General features: G+C 38.7%; 1 long non-coding RNA gene across 1 annotated transcript; it reads right to left on the bottom strand.

Annotated features, from left to right (window-relative positions):
* Window positions 1–385: 385 nt before the first annotated feature.
* LOC138976524 (uncharacterized) lies at window positions 386–7,665 on the bottom strand. The gene is made up of 5 exons (XR_011459047.1): window positions 7,420–7,665; window positions 6,457–6,599; window positions 5,451–5,674; window positions 4,372–4,536; window positions 386–2,908 (listed from the first exon to the last, which is right to left on the bottom strand). It is a non-coding gene; the product is annotated as an uncharacterized lncRNA (long non-coding RNA).
* Window positions 7,666–13,988: the final 6,323 nt, after the last annotated feature.

Genomic DNA, 13,988 nt, shown 5'->3' on the forward strand with positions numbered 1-13,988 from the left:
ACAAATTCGCACTCTCCACGCAGACGTCACGATTGCTTTACGCATTCTCACGCTATTAACGCGCTCTCCACGCAGACGACACGATTGCTTTACGCATTTAGCGCGCTCTTGACGCAGATGTCCTGATCATCTTACGCACTCTCCACGCAGATGTCACGAATTATTGACGCATTCTCAGGCATTACGCGCTTTTTACGCTCTCTTCACGCAGATGTCACAATTGCTGTACGCATTCTCACGCATTTGACGCACTCTCCACGCAGATGTCACAATTGCTTTACGCATTCTCACCCATTTGACGCACTCTCCACGCAGATGTCACGATTGACCTACACAATTTTACGCAGACCACACAACCGCTTTACGCACTCACAAACAAATAATGGGCAGTGCACAACATTGTATTGATCCAGAAAGACAAAGGTCAAGCGTGCAGGTTCGATAACAGAGATGATCATAATTATGTACAAGTTCTAAAACAAAAATGCAGTCAAATAAATTGATTAAAACAAAGGAGAGATTTGAATCTCGCTTATTGCCATTGTGACTTCCAGGTTTTAATTTCACTGCATTTTGACATACCAGCAGCACGGAAACAAAAATGATCAAAATACTATTCAAAGCAGAATTCAAATTGGCAGAACAAAGAATAAATAGAACAAAACCCTGATAGTCATCATCGATACGCCGTAGTACATGCAGTGAAGAATCCAGTATAACTTATAAGAGAGAATTTTGATGTACACTCGTCACTATATCACATTGATGTAAACAAATAAATAAATAATTGGCACAGCCTAGGCATAGGCAGCAGTGAGTTGTATCAACATGTTTGAATACAGAACAGCAACAAAAAGAGAAAAAAAGTTCTACAAGCCAGCTAATAGTTGAACTTCAGATTACTAATGATATCACAAACAAACACTTAGTTAATGCCCATTCTCCAGGGATCGAAATCCAGTCAATGTACACCAAACTAGGATAACACATACATTTAGAATCTATCACGACTGCATAAAACATTGGTATGCAATTCACAAAGCAAGGAACTTGAAACATGAACATTGACATTAAACATACATATGTGCCCCACACACATTTCGGACAAGGCAGCTGAACGAAATTCAGATGTGGATGGAGCACAAAATAATTAGATGGGGCGGCGTGAAAGCATACTGGGACAAGGAACAAGCAAGAGAAAGAGGATAAGAAGATAAAAGGAAGAACAAACCGAAGAATAAGAAAGAAAAAAACAAAATAAGAGAAGGAGAGAGAAAAAAAAAAGGAAAAAAAAAAAAAAGAAAAAAAAGGGAGACAATCATATGAATGTGTACCATTTAAATAAAAGAAATTAATAAAATTACTTTTAAAAAGGAGACATTTCAGGTTTTGATTTGAAGTGTGTTAACATATTCACATATACCAGTAACTTTGCATGGAAAAAAAAAAGTTCACAATGATTTGAAGCAAATTCAAATGCCAGAGAAAAAACAGAACAAAACCCTGATGTCATCATTGATAATCAGTGGTACGTTCAGTGAAGAAAAAACAATTGACACAACCTAGACATGGGCAGCAGTGAGTTATCAAGTTTCACTACACAAAAGTAACAACTACAATAATGAAACAAAAGGTAAAATGCCAGCTAATAGTCAAAATTCAGAACAATGATATCAAAAAGAAACACTTATTCAATGCCCCTTCTCCACTGATATGTATAAGCACACCAACATGACATAAACTCATAAATTTAAAAAAAAAACATGACATAAAACTCATAAATTAAAAAAAACTTATCAGACTGCGTAAAACATAGGTTTGCCATCTCAAAATGGATGTAAAACACGCAGCTTACTCACAAAATGATAGACAAGTCTCCAGCGGCCAGCTGCTCAGCAAACAAAATAAGGTGGCGAGGATCAATATAATTGAAATGCATTTTTTTTGCTGTTTCGGAGAGAACTTTGCCTCATTTACCTTACACTGCCTGCATTCAAGGGCTAAATTTTTATCAGGTGCACCAAGACTTACATCTATAGAAATCCAATCATAACGGTTTTAAGAGCAAAAATAAAAAAAGTATATTTCTAGTCTCGCTTCTAAATTCTCAACTCAACTCCAAAAAATAATAAAGAACAACAAAAACCCGCATCATGCATTGTCTCCTTCAAGCTGCCTAGGTTGTTTGCGTTCGACTCCCATAAATGACAAGGAATTGTTAAAACCTTTTCTTTCTATTTGTTCACTTTTTGTTTTCTTCTTTTCTGAACTCTTTATACTTGTATTTTATTCATTTTAATTTAGCCTGAAGGTTTGAGTCGTGTATTAAAAATCGAATATAGTGTGTAAGTGCCCTTGAACAGCTTTTCCAGAATCATGTATTCTATATTTTTAGTATGGGATACCCACAAGAAAAGTTCAAATGCATCCATGCGTCTCCACTGATAGTAATGGTAGTTGACATCCATGCGTCTCCACTGATAGTAATGGTAGTTGAGCACTTCCAGTTTAGTCTTCTGTCGTTCTGACACAACCTAAAAGGGTACATCATGTCTGAACATCATCTGTAGAAGAGTGTGAAGTTTAAAGCTTAGCTTAAATAATGTCCAACAAAACCCCAGACTCTTCTGTACATTACCCATCAGCCACACAGACCTGAACTGTGAAATACAATTACTCACTAGCAATTTCTCAGACGAGTCAAATCTTACATTCATCAAATTTTTGCAACTAGCATTGTAAATAAGCCTACAGAGATTACAAAGTTCAATTACTGCAAACCAAATCATGAAGGCTCTTCCATGGCCTGTTGTCTCTTTCTTTTATCACAGGCTTCCAAAAACCAGTCTTGAACGGCCGTCTTCAAGGTCTTGACCTGTGGCACCCGTACAGCTTCACGGAACAGCCTCTGCATGACAAAACAAAAAATAACATGAACTTAGATCATCAAACAACTATCACTGATTTGAGAAAAGTCTCAAGTTTATTTCCTGACGCCTGTAAACTTGCTAAAAATCATACAGACACACAAACTTGCATACACACCATACGCTTTTACAACACACCAACTATACTTGAGTTAGGAAATTACAACACATTGTAATCCTTGTAGAAGAGAAGTAAAAAAAAATACCTACCCTAATATTTGTTTTAACCCTTTCGCTGCCAATCAAAACTTGGGTATGTGCATTCCTGACTGCCAGGGAATATTGGAGTTTGGGGTGTAATAATTCTCAAAAAAATCTAGCTTCAAACTGGCAGTAATAATAATAATAATAATAAAGTGTATTTATATTGCGCCTATCCCTTACAAAAAACAAAAATATTTGGCTCTAAGCGCATTACAACATGTGAAGGACTTGGTACAATCAAGTCTGACAAGTACAACAGCACAATATACCACAGTAGGTAGGTAAGTAAAACCTATGTTGTTTTTAAAGGAAATTGAACCAAGAATCTGTTTTTAGTGTCTAATCATGGAAATGATAATTAGTTTGGCTTATAATGATGTTTAAATATGAACTTTTGAAAAATCAGCCCGGCGCATCTTCCGGTGCCTGTGGATCAAACACAGGTGGCTGTTTTGCTCGCTCCAAGAAAGGATTATAATCACTGTCATCTACCTGTTTCCAACGAATTGTCCGAAAGAAGATCTCCCCCTTCCCCTGTCAGTATCCATAATCATTTGCACCGCCTGTAGCGTCAGTCCGGCTTTGTTTTTCCCTACTAGGGCCCGGTCGACAGTTACCGTTAGCCATTTTGACGAGTCGAGATTTCTCTCCCATACCCTGTCGACAAGGCCGAAAATAGCCTTCAAACGCAAAACCGCGTCACCATTTATGTTTATTCATGAGAATGAGGTATCCTACCAAGCCATTGGCTGCTATTTGTGTGTCAGCAGTGACGTAGCATTTCTGGAAAATCCCGGAACGGAGAAGACGGGTTTACCCGTCCTAAGGCGCTGCGGCTGCACAAGCGCATGACTGGTATACCCGTCATAAGGCAGCCAAGTGGTTAAAGTTACCTTTACTATGACTTTTTCTTTGGGGGCCTTCGGAAATTCATAATACATGTACTGTGACGTGCAGACGCATATGTGACGACATCATACCGTTTGCTAACATCCTTATTTCGTATGTAGTCGAAAATGCATGACACTGACAAATGAGCTCAGGAACTTGGCTTCTAGCAATTTAATGTTAAGCGTAAAAGCTTTGACAACTATCATTCACATGTGAAACATGGCAAATTTAAAATTGATTCCAAAGAACAAAATTTGAGACAGAAATAACTTGTTGTTTTGTAGACATGGATTTTATCTTCTTCCTAAAAGGACCAGGATGATTTTACAAATTATGAAAAACAACTCACTGTCGATGGCTTTTAGTCGCAGCGTACACCATGGTCTCTTTCCCTGCCCTCCCCCAGAGCCCCCTGTCAGCAACCGTGTAGCCTATGGAACACCTTCGTCATCACAGCATCAGTAGTCGTCTTTAGTTCATGTCCACCAACCACACCGAGCTCATGGTCATGGATCTGAAACAAACAAAACAAGCCAACTGAATTCCAAAAATCAAATATTCAGACAGCTCTTCTTCACATACAAACAATTCAATCTGGAAGCATCATACTGTCACCTGGAACAAAAAATCAATAATCGCACTTGCTTTAAAAAAAAAAGTTTTCAGAAGAGCAAATGGTGATTGAGTGTAGCATTGTCATAAAATGTAATCACACACCTCAGGTGACCTGCATCAATCATTCAATACTATCTCACAAATCTTCATTTGGAAAGCACAAACATAGTTAGAAGAGAGCGTCAACCGTGATACTATTCAGTGTGGACAATTTTTTTCTGACCCATAATCCGATGCCTACACAAAGTGAGAATCAGAACTCACAAGAAGGCACTGTTGCATGTTTGTGATTATTTGCTTGAGTGTAGCACTTGCAATTTTGAACTTGAGGAAACAGCGTAGCAATTTCTGTTACATCCCTGAAAACCTAGCAGATGGCAGCTCTGGCCACAGAGCAATATTTGCATTATTTCTCACAGATGCAATGATCACAGAAAACAAAGTGGTGCATGCATTTTCCGCACCCCACATGAGAAAAAGAGGCCCATCATTGTGCGTACCCATAAGCATAGTTTTATCATCAAAATGTGTTGGTTAAATTCACAAATGTGACCAATACGCATAAACCTTGCATGAATTCCCAGGATAATGGGAAACTGGTCATGACTGAGAACTGATGAACAGTTAAGATACACCCGTGAACCGTGATGACATCTGGCATCCTCCAAAAAGCACACACTCAAGGTAACATTTAAAGCCTAAAGAGCGTCTAACAATAACATGTCACTCTCACAAGATCTTGCTACAGTTATCTGGGGAAAATAGCACAGGCATGACTGGTCTGCTTCAACAATAGCATTCAAAGCCACCTACCAGTGATCACTCCTTCGACAGATCCATCATGTGCCTTCAACATCTTCCACACTCAACAGTAAAAAGATGACTCCATCGAACAGTAGCACAGGCTCCACCATGATTCTTTGGCGACCAATTACTAAATTAGTCGCATCAGGTCCATCTGCTCCTGTAGAACCTTCTCCAGCAGCAAGAACTGATGTTTATCTTGCCGCTCTGCTCTGCTCGTAGTCTTGTGTCCGCTGAATGGAAGAAAAGAAGAACAAAAAGTCATTTACATGAAGCAATACATATTTTAGACAATCTGTCGGCCTGAAAAGAAACCATCAGCACTAAAAAACAATCTGAGCAAATGTTCAAAGTAAACGTGACATCTCTATATTTTTGAATTCAGGAGAAGATGAGGAATATATATATATTGCAATCAATTTTTAAAGGGGCATACAGAGTGGCATTTGATGGGGTAAAAAGATGTAGGGACTCAGCAGTTGGAGATGAAAATTTTTGTGTGTATTTACTTCAAGCAGATTTTTTTTTTAGACAGAAGAACAAACACACACTAAAAATCCTTGTTTAAAGTTGAACTGACCTTAACTTTTCCTCCAAACACTAGAACTTTTTGTATTCATTCAAAAATATTCATCAAAAAGGTTAAATTTTAAATTCAATTTTGCAGACTTTGGATGAAAAGTTACTCTTCTCTGGCATCCCGCGGACACAGTTCACACTTTCTCATCAATGAGATGCCTGTGTTAAACATCAATAAAACTATTAAAATAAAATAAAAATTTAAATATAAAAATAAAATCGACCAACCGCCCCCACCCGATTTTTTTTCCCTTTGCTGGAAACAATACATTTGTTTCACTAAAACAGTAAAAGAGATCAGCTGAATTTGTTTGACACATCTGGTTATAACTAAAAGAATAAAACACAAAATAAGCCAAAGTCACAGAACAAAAAGACGCTGTCAGTGTCACTATCAATGACTCTGAATGAGACATTCATTGCTATCGAGCCATACCTGTTCATCTTCACCTTGCCGGGACGGAACGACAGTCTGCGTTACTGGCATCGGTGGCGGTGTTAAGGTCACTGTCCATCTCAGCTTTCTTCACCTTCAGTTCAAACAAGCAGTGAGCACCGTCATACTCAAGTCAAAGCTTTCTGAAAAAATAAATACTTGGAAGTTAAATAGGATCACATTGATTCCCAAACCTAACAGTAACAGTAACACGCAAACATCAAAACTGGAATATTAATTATTAAATATAAGCATCTCAATTTCACTAAATTAGTATATTTATTTTCTCTGTGAATGTGATGTATTTTTTATTTTTATTTCAAAAAAATCTGTTTTTCAACTTTATCACTGCACACGCTGACACAGCCTCTGCCTGCCTCTCTAGTCTATGCATGCCTCGGGAACAAGGGTAATTTTTCTCTTTTCCGAGACTCAGACACAGAATATTCCACTATGACTATGAGTCTATGTCAGTATGCGGAACTGAAAGTTGAACATCTGTGGAAAAATAAAAAGATACAAATAAAAAAAAAACAGATATATGAAGAGCCTATTAGTATTACTACTAAAGCTCCTGACAACTGCTGCCGCAATGACTCGACCAGATTAGGAACCAACCAAAGTTCACCAAGAAACAGACAATGAGACATAAAATGATAAACGAAAATTCAGTTTTTATTGTGCCGTGAGCGACCCGCGAATCGGGATTCGGATGGTATTTTCACTCTTCCACAACTCCTTAAAAACAAACCACTGCATCAATCAACTTTATGTTTTTGGAAAAGTTAGTTCATTCATCCATCTTTCAGACAAAACAAACATGAATGAATAGAACAGTGTTCTTCTAGGCGAAAAAAAAATCGAAAGTGTGAGAAATTCTCTCTGCCATCAAACTCGGAAGCCGAAGCCGCGAGCTATCAAAAATTCAAATTCCCAAATCTTTCCTTCAGTTGATCAACTTACCTATTCTTGAAAGAAGTCAATCTTCATTTCAGAGAGAAGGATAAGATTACCTTGCATCCAATAAGCAAGTCAAAAATACAAGTCAATATGAAGAAAAAGCAAAAAAACGCCGATACAATTCTATGTGGATTTGACAGCCTTCTTGCCAACAGGAAGTTGGAGATTGTCTGACAGACAAGGGAAATAACTTCAATAAATTGCTCTTTTCAGTCAAGGTAACTGTCTCCCCTGAAATTGAACTTTCATAGAGATTTTCTTCCAAAGCAAAATAAAATAAAATGAAAATATGCTGAGAACAAATTTTATGTAACCATTAACATCAGCCTTTATTTTGAGTAGATAATTAGTTTCAAAGTTACTTTAGTTTACATTTTTTTGTTTAATCTGAATTTTTTAAATGTTTTTATCGTTTTGTTATGGGTGTTCATATAGATTTCAGTTATCTTTTCTGTTCATATAATATTTTTATTATGCTTTGCCTAGATTTTTCCACGACATTATTTTGTGGAAAGCTGATTCCTACAACAATACCAAATCCCCATTACAATAATTATATTACATGCTAAAACAATTATAATGATAATACAAATTAAAATAATCATATTTATTTTAAGATAAAAATAATCAGGATAACAATTAAGCAAATAAATGTTGGTAATAACAAAATGATTAAATAAAAATTAAATGGGAAAACCATTACATAAAATAAAAATATTTTTATTAAACTTTTAAATGCATTTTTTTTTAACCGAAACTGTCTTAAGATAAACTGATAAATAACGGATTGAAAGTTTTTATGCAATTTTTTTTCTAAAGAAAAACAAAAGAAGTTTTTGAAGAAGAATAACTATTCATAACCAAAATTTAAAAGTAAATATTTTTTAATAACATAAAATATAATAAATTATTTCATGAAGTAAATGCATAAACCCACGGTATAAAATTAGGAAAAACAAAAATTGCAATCACCTTTTCATTGAATCCATGCGTGCTAAACACTGCGTGGTGAAGTCGTTTCGAATGCGACAATCTGCGTAAAAGTTGGCGAAAAGTAACGCGCGCGAAGCGAAGGTGTCACGAGGCCGTACGCATCCCCGCATGAAAAACGCAGAAATAACGCATGCGTCACGCAGAATCATGCTGGCTGGGAATCCACCTCCACCAATAATTCACGTTGCATTCACGTTGGTGTCACGTAAAATGCAACGTTGTTTTCCAACGTTATTCCCACGTGATTTCGTCCATACAAATCTACGTAAAAAAACGTTGAAACGCAACGTAAACCCAACGTAACCCAACGTGAATATAACGTGAATACAACGTAAAATTGTTTGCTGGGAACTTAAGCCGTATGGAAATGCTGCCAAATTTCCCTGAATACGAAATAGGGTAGTTGGGCTATTGAATGCGATTGTGTGTGTGCCAGCAATAAACGCCGTAGATTTACAAACAAGTGAAATGAAATTCCCAAACTAATGGCTTTTTCTGCGTTTTCTCCTCAGCTAGCTGGACAACTATTATTCGGGATCAAATCCTCACACCCACGGCGAAGGGAGAAGCCGGGTTGTATTGATAGAGACACAGAAGATTGTCCCTAATCAGAATTGACATCTCGTATGTCTGATTATTTTATGTTATTTTTTTCAACGGAACTAGTTTATGTGTATTTATCGCATTTTTACTGATCACATGACAAAAACAGCTTTTTTCATTGGTCAACTAGGAACTGTATATCAATTGACATCGCGCAGGAAGTTCCTAGTAAATTTGACATCGCGCAGGAAGTAGCTTTCCAATTCTAATTTTGAAGAATAAGCCCGGAAATCGGTATTGCATTTCAGCTTGGTGGCTTAAAAATTAATTAATGCACACACTGTCCATGTGCGAGAACTGTGAAGCGCCTCGTGGATAAATTCAGGAACACTGGTAGTCTCGCAGATAACAATAAAGGACATAACCCTGAATTTATCCACGAGGCGCTTCACAGTTCTCGCACATGGACAGTGTGTGCCAGGGAACTCTCTCCGAAAAGCGCGCTGGGCGAGAACCACAGAATTGGTAGCAAAGTAAAGTTCAACGATTTTGGTCCTTTCCTGTACTGGAATGCGATCCATTCAGGCTTTAAACAAATTCTAAGATGCTTGTCTCAAATTCTATCTGAAACAGAGAAGAAAATATCACTTTACAGGAAAAATATTAACAAATTAAATGTGGACACTTTTTATGGCCCACCCTGTAGATATGATATGTTTGGATTAAAAACACGCTCTTAAAACGAAGAGAGGTACATACAAGCGTGCTATCCTTCTCAGCGCAACTACTACTTCTTGTCAATTTCACTGCCTTTGCCATGAGCAGTGGACTGACGATGCTACGAGTATACGGTCTTGCTGCGTTGCATTGCGTTCAGTTTCATTCTGTGAGTTCAACAGCTACTTGACTAAATGTTGTATTTTCGCCTTACGCGACTTGTTCTTCTTTTTACATTTAGTCAAGTTATGACTAAATGTTTGAACGTAGAGGGGGGAATCGAGACGAGGGTCGTGGTGTATGTGCGTGCGTGTGTGTGTCTGTGTGTGTGTGTGTGTGTAGAGCGATTCAGACTAAACTACTGGACCGATCTTTATGAAATTTGACATGAGAGTTCCTGGGTATGATATCCCCAGACATTTTTTTGATAAATGTCTTTGATGACGTCATATCCGGCTTTTCGTGAAAGTTGAGGCGGCACTGTCACGCCCTCATTTTTCAACTAAATTGGTTGAAATTTTGGTCAAGTAATCTTCGACGAAGCCCGGAAATCGGTATTGCATTTCAGCTTGGTGGCTTAAAAATGGATTAATGACTTTGGTAATTAAAACTCTGAAAATTGTAAAAAAAAAAATTATAAAACGATCCAAATTTACGTTCATCTGATTTTCCATCATTTGCTGATTCCAAAAACATATAAATATGTTATATTTGGATTAAAAACAAGCTCTAAAAAGTTAAATATATAAAAATTATTATCAAAATTAATTTGTCGAAATCAATTTAAAAACACTTTTACCTTATTCCTTGCCGGTTCCTGAATCCAAAAACATATAGATATGATATGTTTGGATTAAAAACACGCTCAGAAAGTTAAAACGAAGAGAGGTACAGAAAAGCGTGCTATCATTCTCAGCGCAACTACTATCCCGCTCTTCTTGTCAATTTCACTGCCTTTGCGGTGAGCAGTGGACTGACGATGCTACGGGTATACGGTCTTGCTGAAAAATTGCATTGTGTTCAGTTTCATTCTGTGAGTTCGACAGCTACTTGACTAAATGTTGTATTTTCGCCTTACGCGACTTGTTTTTTCTTTTTTTAAGGTAAGCAGAACTTGGTTGGTGAACCAATACGACACATTTTTTTAGGGTCAAAAGGTGTGTAACTAATTTCAGAGTATTAAGTTTCTGTTGAACTTTTGCTCCAAAATCAGGCGGGCGCTTTAATTAAACATTCTTAAAAGGTGAGAAATTTTGGTAGACAAGAGAAAATGAAATATTCTTTCAGGGTTCAAGTAGTTTATAATTAGATTCAAAGATTGAAGTTTCTACTGAACTTTTGTACCGAGTCAGAAGGGCGCTTTAAATAGACAAAGAAAAAACTATAAGGTAAGAAACATTGTGACAGCGGGCGAAAATTAAAATATTGTCTGTGTTGTGAAGTTTTCTGTTATTGTTGTCCACACTTCAGGATGTCAAGCACGGGATAAGTGATATTCACGTACCTGCCCTGTCCAGCTAGCACCGTGCAGCTCGTGAACTGCGAATCAAACATAAGTCAATTCACCCAGCTGTGAAGAGTCAAATCCATGTCAAGTATTACATCGTAAAGTTTGTCAGACAATGTGCATTTACTAGGGTTAAAACTGTGACTCACAAGTAAAGCAAGGGGTCACAAACTTGCGAATGTTGATTCCCACGTCGCTGAACCGTTTGAAAAACAAACACACACACACACACACACACACACACACACACACACACACACACACACACACACACACACACACACACAAACACACACTTGTTTGCTTGGTTGTTTGCTTGTTTGTGTGTTTACTAAATGAAAAATCTGCACTCAGAGAGCGATTCCTAAGTGTGTGCCCACGACGTGGGGTCAGCTGCGACTGCAAAATTAAAAGAAAAGTCTTCCAGCTTGACAGGTACCCGTTGTTCTCAAGGCGCCTTCTCTTCACCTTCGCGTTGGCAAGGACACGTAGAATCCTGGCTTGACTATTTGTGGAGTTCTAAGGCATTGCAGACAAAGCAACTGCAAGAAAGTCAGGTTTTAGCAGTGTGAAAATCCGCTGAAAACGGTCTTATATCCCTTCCGTTAACATGGCTTCCTCCGGCCATACATGTAGGCTCTTATGACACTGACCCTGAGCTGACCCTGAGGCACTGAAAAGGTTTTCACAGAAAAATTCTCTCCAAGAACCAAAATAATGGGTTCGGTGCATTTGTCAGTCTGTCACATGTTGAAGGGCCCCATACGGGTTGAAAGAGATAAGGTACTGTCGTGTTTTTTCCCAAACCTAGTGCACTACCGTTCTCACGAGATAAGTTACTTCTGTTTTGTTCCGGGTTTTTTCTCCAATTGACACCATGTATGAGAGATGAAACAGAAAAGCCTGTTGTGAAAATGCAAAAATTTGGAGGAAAAAACGAAACAAAACAATAGTAACTGTTCTCATGACAACGGCAAACAACGAAACATGTTCAACGGCCCTCAGCTAATTCAAGAAATCACCCCCCCCCACCTCCTCCTGCTAGGTACACGTGCACTCAAGTTAACCTCTGCTTTGAGACACATGTTCACCGCCCTCAACTAATTCAAGAAATTACCCCCCTCCTGCTAGGTGCACGTGCACTCAAGTTAACCTCTGCTTTGACCTGTGTGCCAAGAGTCAGATGAGAGAGAGAGAAAGCGAGAGAGAGAGAGAGAGAGAGAGAGAGAGAGAGAGAGAGACACACACACACACCCACACACACACATAGACAGAGACAGACATAGAAAGACAGAAGCGGAGAGACTCAGAGGCAGACAAAGACATACATACAGACAGACAGAGAGAGAGGGAGAGAGAGAGAGGGAGAGAGAGAGAGAGAGAAAGAGAGAGAAAGAGAGAGAGAAAGAGAGAGAGAGAGAGATAGAGAGAGACACACACACATACACACACACATACACACACATACACACACACACACTCACACATACATACTCACCCAATCAAACGCGCGTGCGCGCGAATGCAAATACACACAGACACAGACACAAATACACACGCACACACACACACACATACACACACACACACACGCGCGCGCACTCATTCACACACATTAGCATGCACACACATACATTTATTTATTAAGGAGATTTCTATAGCGCATAACTAAAAGCACTATGCACACGTGCACACGTACACACACACAAACATGTATTCACACATACACACACATGCACACGCGCGCACTCACTCACACACATTAGCATACATGCACACACACACACACACACGTGCACACACACACACACACATACACAAACACACATAAACACGCACAAGCACACAGACACTCACACATACACTAACGCACACACACATGCACATACACGCACACACACGCGCACACACACAACACACACGCACACACACACAAACAAACACACACGAACACACATACTTACCACACACACGCACACACACACATACATACTCCAACAATCACACGCGCGTGCGCGCGCATACAAATACACACAGACACACACACAGACACACACACACATGTATGCACACACACATGCGCACACGCGCACTCACTCACACACATTAGCATGCACACGCATATATATACACACACACACACATGCCCAACCACACACATAAATACATATACACACACACACACACACCACCCTCAACACACACACATACATAATAACGCACAAACACACACGCGCGCGCGCACACACACACAAACATGCACTTACATACACCCAGACACAGACACAGACACAGACACACCCAGACGCACACACCCCCCCACACACACACACACGCGCGCGCACAGACACTCTCACACACACACACACACGCAAATACACACATGTATGTATGTGTGTTTGCGCGCGGGCGCGTGTGTGTGTGTGTGTGTGTTTGTGTGTGTGTGTGTGTGTGTGTGAGAGAGTGAGAACAAGAACAAGAACAAGAACAAATCTTTAATTGTCTAAGGCCACAGCCCCTTACAATAGTGGTTAAAATAACAGCAATAGTATCTGCACAGTTATAAATTATAGTCACGCATAAAATTCAACAAATACATTAAAACCCTGATGACATATCACTGAACCTCATTTATAAGGGTTCGTCTCTTCTGCAGCATGAAGAACACAAATCTGCTGAAGCTGTTCATCACATTTTCCTCATTATTGCCACAGAAATACACAAGTTGTTGTTGCAGCGTCTTAGAGTTCGAGATTTTCAAATACTTTGCTCGAAGGTCTTGATAAAAAGGACATAAAAATACAACATGGTG

This window comes from Littorina saxatilis, linkage group LG9, assembly GCF_037325665.1.
Source record: "Littorina saxatilis isolate snail1 linkage group LG9, US_GU_Lsax_2.0, whole genome shotgun sequence".
In the NCBI taxonomy this organism is placed as follows: Eukaryota; Metazoa; Mollusca; class Gastropoda; order Littorinimorpha; family Littorinidae; genus Littorina; species Littorina saxatilis.